Source organism: Arachis duranensis, chromosome 6 (assembly GCF_000817695.3).
Source record: "Arachis duranensis cultivar V14167 chromosome 6, aradu.V14167.gnm2.J7QH, whole genome shotgun sequence".
Classification (NCBI taxonomy): Eukaryota; Viridiplantae; Streptophyta; class Magnoliopsida; order Fabales; family Fabaceae; genus Arachis; species Arachis duranensis.
The window spans coordinates 109,462,993-109,463,660 of record NC_029777.3 but is presented as its reverse complement, the minus strand read 5'-3'; positions in this window follow the sequence as shown (position 1 = coordinate 109,463,660).

The window sequence follows — 668 nt, the reverse complement described above, 5'->3', positions numbered from 1 at the left end:
ACATGTAGTCAAATAATATTTTAATGTGTGGTACTGATATCATGTCTGTATGCCATTAAGGCATTAACAAAAAATAATTGAAAGATTAATGTAAATTATGAATACTAAACTTAGAGATTAAGTTTAGTAAATTAAAATTTTAGAGACTAATTTAAAAAATTAGTACAATTTTAAACATTTTAATAAGATTTATTTACAAATTGCATATTTGAGCTATGTAAATAATAAATTTTTAATAAAGAGAGTTTATATACATTATTAATAATATTTTATCATCACTTTGATTATATTCACTAGGAATGTGAATCTGATGACATTTTTTGAAAAAAAAAATAAAATGACAATGTTAGTAAAATAGTAAAATAATATTTTAATTAATTTTAAGTTTATAATATTTATTATTTGTGAATTTTATTATTTTAATATATAAGAGTAATTAATGGTGTAAATTGTTTTTTTTTTTAAATGACTAAATAACTTTAGAGAAGCTGGATCCTTTTTCATGACATAAAAGTGTGGTAAGCTTGGGTAATAAGAGATCTATTCTGTGTATTCATTATGATGATTAAATAATAAAATATGAATATAATGTTGGTTTAGTATTTCAGTATAATATATAAAACAATTATTTTGATTATATAATACTCAAGAGAAGGATTAATTAGATG